The sequence below is a fragment of the Cupressus sempervirens genome, chromosome 3, assembly GCF_028749045.1.
Source record: "Cupressus sempervirens isolate cs-2001-9-10 chromosome 3, ASM2874904v1, whole genome shotgun sequence".
NCBI classification, from domain to species: Eukaryota; Viridiplantae; Streptophyta; class Pinopsida; order Cupressales; family Cupressaceae; genus Cupressus; species Cupressus sempervirens.
Window position 1 is genome coordinate 850,403,484 of NC_143120.1, and position 10,025 is coordinate 850,413,508.

Genomic DNA, 10,025 nt, shown 5'->3' on the forward strand with positions numbered 1-10,025 from the left:
CACTTCACTATCCAATTACACCAATGTTTTTACAACTTACATCCATCATAGAGACATTCCAACCTGTCCTCCAAACTCTCAATTAAAAAAAAAATGGTCATTCTACCTTTAACTTGGAGTGAGGGATTCAATTTGATATATTTTAGACTTCCCCTATCCTTCTGGTCTCAAAATCCATAGGTTTCACTATCAATTCCTTCAAATTTGGCAAAACTAGCCTAATTTAGGCCTAATTGAATTAGGCCTCCAAACTTGGTTTTTGGAGTATAACTCTGAATTTGCCTTAACAAGGTGGTAACCTAGTTACCAATTTGAATACCCTTTTGGAAGTATTTCAAGATTTTTTAGGTCTGTGGTTCTCAACTTGTCCATACATCACTATTCTATTTGTATGCCTACAAGTAAGGTTTCAAGAATTTCATATCATTACATACTAGGGTCAAATGAAACTCTTAGCAAATCTTGTCTCAAGAACTTCTCCTCTCACCCATAGCTTCATCACACATCCCTCCTCCTTGTTAAACACCTAGATTGAACTTACTAACATATTCAATCTACCAAAAGTAACTTGCAAGCATTGTTATCATGTAACCATGTATCAAAAGCTTGCCTAGGGCTTCACTTGAAAAATAGAAAATAAGTTTGTCCAAGTTTCTCCTTTTCCATATAAAATTTACAAGGAATCCACTTCTACATCCCTCAAAGGCATGATGACTCCACAGTGAGGGTTCATGGGGGAGCCATATTTCAAAAACATTGTCAAAACAAGAACAACAAACTATCTATTTACAAATGATTTTTAAACTATAAACAAATAAACTCCTATAAAATTTAAATATAAACCAAAATTCATGGTAAGAACATGAACTATAAAGATCCAACACAAACAAGAATCCTTCAATCCATTAAAGTACTCATCCAACCCAAACACAAAAAATGTCAATTCTGCAACAACGGTTCAAGGCTTTCAATTTTCAAAATCTACTTATTACAACATCCAATCCTTGGAATGGATATCCTTCATGGTCTCATAGGTTTTCTCAAATGTTTGAGATAGTTATCATAACTATTAACTCCATTTTCACGACAAGCAACATTCTTGTCAAAATATTGTCATGCAACTTTTCAAGGTTGTTGAAAATATTTTGCATTTTTTAGCAACTTTGACATCTTTGAAATTTATCATTTGGAAACTACCAAATTGGTCTACTATGATATATTTATGACGCATAAGTATGATTTCATAAAATCAACTCACATGATTTGGACTAGTTTTAACTAATTGACAAATTTTGCAACATTGATGTAGGAGCATCTTGAATGGAAAAAAAAATGAAAGAAAAGGGATTTCTATTTTCAAGGTGCATAGGTGGTGTAAATAGAAAAATATATAAAAATGGTTGTCATTCCATTTATCGAGGTGTGTAGGTGGAATTCTAGAAGTTTGTGGACAATTTATTAAATCATGCATTTAATATTGGTTGGGCCACATGGTGGTGCTTAGTTGTATTTGGGTGGGAATTAAATATTTGTTGAAAGGTAGTTGCATTTACATTTTATCTCACATTGGTTGTGTTGGTAAAATCTTGGGTGGAAAGTTCCTATTTAAGCAAGGCATATGAGCATTTATAATCAAGCTTGAAGGTGTGATCTCTTCTTAGTAGAAGCTTGGAGCGAAGGAGGAAGCAAAAGAGTGAGTTTTCTCAAGTCAGTGGATAGAGCGCCGAATGTGAAGCAATCTATAGCAAGATTGTGGTGGAGTTGTGAGTGTGTGGATAGAGCGCTGAATGTGAGGCAGTTTACACTTGATCTTGGATAAATTTGTGAGAAGAACTAGTGGTTGCAATTTAGAAACATGGAGGTTTCTTGGTGGCTTGTGAGCACAAGTTGAGATCTCAGAGATTTCTACCAGAGTGTGGATTTGGACTAGCTAGTGTATGGGTTGGATCTTGAGGGATCTTGCAGAACTGTTATTGTAATTGCTTTGTATTTGGCCGTAAGTGAGAAGGCCTTACAACTTGGTACATTTCATGTAAATAGTTATTTTATGAATAAATAGTTGTGATTGGTATCAGATCTTGCATTGTTATTCTATTTTTTTGTGTGATTATTTGCTGGGGCATAAGACATCTCCTTTGGGGATTCTCCTACCTTGCATTGCATCAAGTGGTATCAGAGCACAGTTGTTCTTGAGCATGTAGACAGATCACCAAAGTTGTGATAGTTTGCACCAAGACCTTGGGAGGACATGCAGATTGATCAATGGATGTGAATATGGAAGACTGATCTTGTTGAGGCATGATTGTAGAGAGTTTGTGGATTGTAGATCCGTGTTCCTAGACTTGTGATTTGGTTCTTGATTGTTCATGTGAGGTGGCAGGTCCAACCCAAACACAAAAAATGTCAATTCTGGAACAATAGTTCAAGGCTTTCAATTTTTAAAATCTACTTATTACAACATCCAATCCTTGGAATGGGTATCCTTCATGGTCTTATAGGTTTTCTCAAACATTTGAGAGAGTTATCATAACTATTAATTCCATTTTCATGACAACCAACATTCTTGTCAAAATATTGTAATACAACTTTTCAAAGTTGTTGAAAACATTTTGTATTTTCTAGCAACTTTGACATATTTGAAATTTATCATTTGGAAACTAACAAATTGGTCTACTATGATATATTTATGATGTATAAGTATGATTTCATAACATCAACTCAGATGATTTGGACTAGTTTTAACTAATTGACAAATTTTGCAAAATTGATGCAGGAGAATCTTGAATGGAAAAAAAGAATGAAAAAAAGGGATTCCTATTTTCAAGGTGCATAGGTGGCATAAATAGATAAATAAATAAAAATGGTTGTCATTCCATTTATTGAGGTGTGTAGGTGGAATTCTAGAAGTTTGTGGATAATTTATTAAATCATGCATTTAATATTTGTTGGGCCACGTGGTGGTGCTTAGTTGTATTTGGATGGGAATTAAATATTTGTTGAATGGTAGTTGCATTTTCCTTTTTTCCCACATTGGTTGTGTTGGTAACATCTTGGGTAGAAAGTGCCTATTTAAGCAAGGCATATGAGCATTTCTAATCAAGCTTGAAGGTGTGATCTCTTCTTAGTGGAAGCTTGGAGAGAAGGAGGAAGCAGAAGAGTGAGTTTTCCTAAGTCTGTGGACAGAGCGCCGAATGTGAGGTAGTTTACAACAGGATTGTGGTGGAGTTGTGAGTGTGTGGATAGAGCGTCAAATGTGAGGCAATTTATACTTGATCTCGTATACATTTGTGAGAAGAGCTAGTGGTTGTGGTTTAGAAACAAGGAGGTTTCTTGGTGACTTTCGAGCACAAGTTGAGATCTTAGAGGTTTCTACTAGAGTGTGTATCTGGACTAACTAGTGTATGGGTTGGATCTTGAGGGGTCCTGTGGAACTGTTATTGTAATTGCTTTATATTTGGCCATAACTGGGAAGGCCTTACAACTTGGAACATTGCATGTAAACATTGATTTTATGAATAAAGAGTTGTGATTGGTATCAGATCTTGCATTGCTATTTTGTTTCAATTGTGTGATTATTTCTTGGGGGTTAGGACATCTCCTTTGGGGATTCTCCTGCCTTGCACTATGTCAAACATATTGACATCTTTCCCAACATTGTACCAAATGACATCATATGACCTCCAACCTAAGAAAAAAGATGTAAAAATACCATAGAAGACATAGTAAGCTCAAATCCAATCTTTCTTCATACTTCTAGAGTATAAGATCCATAATCCTAATCTTGCTTCCTAAAAACATAAGCACAAGGCAAGCAAAAAAATATAAAATAGCAAAAACATCTAGAATGGATTGAGCCTAGTCAAATCCATCCAAGAGAAAACTCACATGACTTTTTAAGGTCCAAATACACCCAACTGACTTGGCTAAGGTTAGAACGAATCAAAAACCAAAAATGTGGAACTAGGACTAGGAGTTAACCTAGGTGCTCCTACACCAGAAAGTTAGTAAAAAGAAAAGAGTTAGAGAAACCCCTCTTTTGGCCAAACCATATAGTTCAATATGTAAGGAATGTTATTTGGGAAAATGACTAGTTAAAGATTTACTGGTAAGGTCTATTTTGTAATCTATTTTTGTTTCTAGATTTGATTGAGTATATTTTTCTAGCATCAACTTTTTGGATCACGCTTTATGATCCATCACCAAGATGAGAGAATGTAAGAATCTACATAATCAAATCTAGAAACAAAAACTACATTTTAAATGGTTTGTCAATATTTGATAATGTTAAGGTTTATTCTACTGAAAATATTATAGACTTGGTACATATAGATTTATGTGGTCCAATAGGCCCTTAAAGTTATCATGGTGATAAATACTTTATGCTATTTTTTGATGAATATTCAAGGATGATGTTTGTAATATTTTTGAAAGATAAATCATCAGATTTTCATATGTTTAAGATATACAAGGAAAGAGTTGAGAAATAAATAGGTTAGACCCTAAAATGTCTCAGATCTAATAGAGGTGAATTTACTTCAAAAAAATTTAATGAATACTGTGAAGGGAGGGGTGAATCAGTTACTGCAAAAATATTTCCTAGATCCCTTTAGATGTCAGTACAAAATAAACTCTAAAAACTAAATACTGTTGATGCTCGAGAAACACACATAAAATGTTGTAATTTGATAAATACTGAATATGCTTGATAAGTACTTAACATGAAAATCTTAGATGTTATTTGTGATTACCATTACTTTAACTTAGATGCAAACATATAAAAGAAAACAACATGAACACTTTTGATACTAGGATTTAACATAGAAACCCAATTTGGTAAAACCATCAATTGCAACTAGTTACTATTTTCACTCTTCTGAAGTGAGCTCTATTAAGAAACAACCCTTATTAAAGGTTACAAAACACACTGTTAGGTGTGACTCTATTAAAGGATTTAGTCGCCTTGTTGGAGGTCTTTAAACAATTCAATAGAACTGCTACCTTGTTAGAAGTTTTACAAAAAATTGTTAAGCCAACTCTGTTAAGAGATTTAGATCATTGCTACAATGGTTAGAGAGTAATAATGAGATGATCTAATTTCTAATGCAACTAAATTATTGATTATAGATCTCTATTCTAGCTTGTATTTGATCTTTCTTGATCGAATATATCTTTTTAGCTTTACAAGGATATTCTGCTTATCCTTCTGATTCACTTCCTTACTAAATCATTAGATCTTCAAAATCTTCCATACATTACACATTCTTACACACATTCAAATTATCAACTTGACCTTATACTTATATGATTAATATTTTCAAGTTGGCTCATATACAACTTAGAATAATTAATATTCAACTCTTTAGTTATCTAGAACCAATTGATAAATCAATTAAACTCAATATGCCAAAATAAGACAATCCTTCAATAACTGACCCTACTTGGTACACGCTAACTCAAAAACAATTTTCTTGTGTTAACCAAGTGAACTCGGTTAGCACTACATATTCACAAAAATCCTTTGGTAACTGAGTAAGCTCCGTTAACATTGGTTTCATCCAACATTTTCTTTATTAATTGAGTGAGCTCGGTTAACACTGGTTTCATCCAACATTTCGTTCATTAACTAAGTGAACTCAATTAACACTCATCTTCTATATACTTTCCTTTGATGCCCAAGTGAACTTGGTAGACATTGCCTTCTGAATTAGGAAAACATAAGAACACTTAATAGACACAGAAAACTATCTTCACTGTTCGAGTGAGCTCAACATGCACTGACTGATAATGATATGACATTTGTGTAAAATCAAAGACAATACACAATTAATTAATTGTATCCAAAAATCTCCCTCTTTGGCATTGATGACAACACAACATGTCATAACATAAAGAGTTTTTTTTTGGAATAGGAATAAAGTAAGGAACATATCCTTAGTTTCATTTTGATTCATCTATGAGAACTTTTTTTGTCAGTATGAACTCTTTTTGCCTTTAGTTTCTCCCTCTGTAAAAAAACTTCTATCTACAACAACTTTTGCCAAGTTCATTCTCCCTTTTAGACATCTCTATGATAGCAAACTTCTCCCTCTTACAAAAATCTTTTCCTTAATTAATATTTCTAATGACAGTAAACTTCTCCCTCTTTGACAACACATGCTAAAGATAATAATTTTGTTAATATCAATGTACCTTAAGTATTGATTCATTTGCAATATGCCCTTGTCAATATTGCACCAACTGATTGATCTTCAACAAGTTCTAGTTGATGGATCACTAAAATTCATTTAATGAGCTTTAGATAGGGGAATTACCCCTAGCTTATCTCTTAGATATAGAAATTCATCCTTAGGCAATGGCTTGGTGAATATGTCTACAATCTATTCTTTTGTTTTTACATATTCCAATCTAACTTCTTTATCTTTCACCAATTCTCTTAAGAAGTGATATTTTATAGCGATGTGCTTTGTTTTGGTATGCATCACTAGATTCTTTGATATATTGATTACACTGGTGTTATCACAGTATATGACTACTGGATCTTTAATCTCTATCTTCATTCCTTCCAACAATTATTTGAACTAAACAATGTTAGAATAATTAACTGTAGCTGCCACATATTCTACCTCTGCTGTGGATTGATAGATGCAATTTTGTTTCTTGCTTGTCCAAGACATTAGTCTTTTACTAAGAAAGAATGCTCCACCACTAGTGCTTTTTCTATCATCAATACTTCCTACCCAATCAACATAGTGAACACCTTTAAGTCCATATTGCCTCCAACTTTATACCATAAGCCATTATCTTCAATACCTTTTAGATATCTCATGATTCTCTTGATTTCCATCATGTGATTTAATTTGGGATTTACTGAGAATCTTACCACCATACCAATTGCTAATGCAATATCAGGCCTTGTATGCACTACATACTACAATTTTCCAATCATTGATTTGTACGTGGTCTAATCTACTTCCTTTGAATCATCATTTTTGGAAAGCTTATGTCTAGTAGACATAGGAGTTCCAAGATAGGGGTTCCAATTGGTCTTGAATCTTCCATTCAAAATTTCTTTAGCATCTCCTTGATATATTTGGATTGAGTGATGTAGATACCATTTTTGTTCTGCTAAATCTGCAATCCAAAAAAGAATTTTATCTCTCCAAACATAGACATCTCAAATTCTTTACTCATTTCTTCTAAAAATGCTTTGCATAAGTCATCATTTCCTATGAATAAGCTATCATCAACAAATATTTCTGCCAACACAATCTTCTTGTCTGATCCTTCTTTGATATACATAATACTATTATCATTTGTTCTTTGAAAGCCAATTTGTATCATATAATTATGAAGTCTTTCATACCAAGCACTCGAAGCTTGCTTGAGACCATATAATGCTTTATGTAATTTGCAGACCATGTCTCTTTTGTTAGGATCTAGAAAACCTTATGGTTGTTCAATGTATACTTCCGCATCAAGAATTTCATTTAAGAATGTAGATTTAACATCCATTTGATACACTTTGAATCCTTTGTGTGCTGCACATGCTAGTAGAGTTCTAACACCTTCTAATCTTGCAACAGGAGAAAAAGTTTCACCATAATCAATACCTTCTTCTTGAGAATAGCCTTTGCACACCAATCTTGCTTTATTTCTAGAAACCTTTCCATCTTCATTACGCTTATTTCTAAACACCCATTTTGTGCCAATTACATTTTTATCTTTGGATCTAGGAACTAGGGTCCAAGTTTTATTCTTCTCTATTTGTTCTATCTCTTCATTCATTACTTCAAACAAACTTTCATTATCATAACATCTTTAACATTTCTAGGTTCAAATTCAACAAGTAAACATGTACCTTTTAATTTGCATCTATCTTGTCATTGTTCCATCATATTTGTCTCCAATGATCTGATCAAGTGCATGATGCCTTCTGACATATCTTACTAACATAGGTTCTTTAGATTCAGAATGAGTTTCACTGTCTTCATCATGAACTTTAGTATCAAGCTTGGGTCCCATTGTATGTGACTCGGGTCCATCAAACTATTTTTGAACTAGCTCGGTAGCTTCTAATTGTAACTCAGGTCCTTTAGACTGTGACTTGGGTTGCACTATCTACAACTTAGTAATTGTTGGGGATTTTGGGAACTCAGGGGGTGAAACTTCCTTTCTCTTAGATTTGGTAGGGTATCAGATTCATAGTAAACAAATCTTTTGGCTACTTGCTATTTTTTCCTTCACTCTTTTTTGTAAACTCATCAATTCTCATATGTGCACTTTCTATGATTTTATGAGTAGAAAAATTCAAACATTTGTATGTTTTACTTATGTAGGAGTATCCTAAAAATATTCCTTCATCACCTTTGACATCAAATTTTCCTTTTTTGGATTCTTTCAAGATATAACATTTTTTGCCAAATACTTTCAAGTAACTTACACTAGGTTGGTAGCCATACCATAGTTGATAAGGAGTATTGTTTGAATCTTTCTTCAACTGTACTTTATTTAAGGTATGAACTGTAGTGCTAATAGCTTCCTTCTAGTATTTGATTGCAACATTCTTTTCAATCATCAAGGTTCTTGCACAATCCATGATGGATCTATTTCTTCTTTCATCTATACCATTTTGTTATGGAGTACTAGTCTTTTGATCTGTCTTTCAATGCAAAAATTATTGAATTCATTGGAGATGAATTCACCACCTCTATTTGATCTTAAACATTTCAATCTCTTTCCAATTTCTTTTTCTGCTCTTGCTAGATACCACTTGAAATTTTGAAAAGCTTCAGATTTTTCTTTTAGATACATTATAGTCATCATTCTAGAATAATCATCAACAAAAAGAATAAATTTTTTTTCTCCACTGTATTACTCTATTCCAATAGGTCCACACAAGTCTGTATGCACAAGTTCTAAGACTTCTCCTGACTGATAGTTTTTGCTTTTAAAACTAGTCTTTCCCATCTTATCAATTTGGCAATTTTTGCCTAAACCCATATTAGGCTTCTTCAAACTAGGAATACCTCTTACTCTTTTATGTTTGTTTATCTTAATCATATTATCAAAGTTTACATAACATAATATTTTGTGCCATAATGAACTTTCTTCTACTTGATCAATAAAACATGAACTTTCACTGAGATCAAGATAAAATAGATTACCTTTTGTTTACTTACCAGATCCAACCAAATTTACTTTTCCATCCAGTAGTTTGGCCTATCCACCCATGAATTCTACCTTGAATCCAATGTTATTCAACTATGCCACACTTAGTAGATTATTCTTTAGTCCTTCAACCCAATAAGCATTGTCACATATAAGTTCCTCCATCAAAGAAATACATCATTTTCCTTTTATGTTAGAAGGTTCATTGTTTCCAAATCTCACACTACCTCCATCATAATATTCCATGTGCTCAAATTTTGTTTCGTCTCTAGTCATATGGTGTGAACAACCATGGTCAATAATCCATGTATCATTTTTGCTAACGTGAGAGATAAGTGCCATTTTATCTCCTTCATCATCATATTTATCTTTTACTACAATATATACCATTTCATCTTCACTGTTATTAGAATCTTTAACCATAAAACAAGATTTCTTACCCTTGTCCTTGTATTTCTCATATTTCTTGGAATCCTTCTTGCCTTTGTGCTTATTTATCTTCTTTTCATCTTTGTTTTCTTTGTTTGGACACTTTGCAATAATGTGACCAACTTCTTCACAAGAAAAATAGATCAAAGGAACTTTACCTTTGTACTTTCCTCTGCCTTTGGAATATTTTCTTGTGAGTTGGGTTTCAACAACTTCAAGATCACTGTTTGAGCTTTCTTTTGATTCTTCTTCTTCACTTCCTAATTGACTAGGCTTTGATTTCTTACTCTTTTTCTTGAGTGAGAGTTTAGCTTCAAATGTAGACTCAATACCTTTTGAGCTAGGAACATAGTTATCAAAGTTATCTAACTCAAAAGCTATCAATCTTCCAACTAAAGCATCCAAAGATATTTTATTGTTTGGATCAC